Source organism: Morus notabilis, unplaced genomic scaffold (genome assembly GCF_000414095.1).
Source record: "Morus notabilis unplaced genomic scaffold, ASM41409v2 Scaffold745, whole genome shotgun sequence".
NCBI classification, from domain to species: Eukaryota; Viridiplantae; Streptophyta; class Magnoliopsida; order Rosales; family Moraceae; genus Morus; species Morus notabilis.
In genome coordinates, this window is record NW_010357131.1 from 157,162 (window position 1) to 158,441 (window position 1,280).

Genomic DNA, 1,280 nt, shown 5'->3' on the forward strand with positions numbered 1-1,280 from the left:
GGGGCGCGCAGGGGCGCGCTATGGCCGCGCTGGGGCGCGCGCTTTTGCCGATTTTTGGAAATTTTCTAGGCAGTTTTCTGGGTTTCTTTGAAGGCTTTAAACTTGATCTTCAAGGCCTCCTTTTTTATTCTAAATCAAAAACCCTAATTCTACCCAAAACTTAGAATTACAATAATTCTAATCCCGAATAAAATTACAAATAATTTAATCGATGAATAAATATAATTGATCCATGGAACCATATAATTAACGACCAAATCCACCATCCATACATTCATCAACATGAATAAAAATAAACATCCATAAATGCAAGTGCCTACCCATCACATACATACATAATTAAATATCACATATTTAATATATCAATTCTGATTGTCAAATAATCGAAACATAAATTAATATCGTCTATAGATCGCTCTGATACCAATTGCTGGTTCCCGAATCGAATTCGGGTGCGGAAGCGTGGCGGGGAGGCGGATCGTGTATAACAAAAATTTCATAAAACTTTTGAGATACTCTATAGATTATATTAATTTATGCACGAATAAATTAATCGCATTAATTTACATCAAGAACTCAATCCCGGAAAAAATACCTGGAAGCCGACTCGGATGATAACTTGAATTCTTTGACCACGAACAGTCATTGCTCCAATCTTTGTGTTTAGAATACCAAAGTCTTCCACGTCAATTCCTAGATTCCACGTAGACGTGTGTGTGGGCACACGTGAGACAAAATAGGTTTCTTAAACACTCGAATTTCCACAAACACCAACGCATGCACGATGTGGAGTTTTTTTTGGAGAAAAATATTTTCTCTCTTTTTCCTCTATGAATTTCAGCCACCAACAATTAGGGCTTAAAAAATGTTTCAAAAATTGTATCCACAATTTTCTATCATTCTCATATTTAAATAGTAGAAGTCAATCTTCAAAACAGGATTAAATCCCTATCTCCAAATTTTGAATTTTGAACAGAAAATCCCTTCCCCTTATCTCTAAGGTGGCCGGCCACCCTTAGGGTTTTCTAACCCTCTATGTGTGGCGCCAATCCAGATAGGGAAGGAAGAGAAAAATCATCCTTTATCTTGTAGTCCAATTTTGATTCAGATTCAAATTCAAATTGAAGTCAAACTTAAATTAATTTGAATTCTAAAATTGAACAACTTATCAAATAAGTTTAAATGGATAAATCTAGATGTGTTCAAATTCAAATTTAAATAATCACATTATTTAAATAATAATTAATTCTCAATTAATTATTTTCGAGTATTTAATTTTA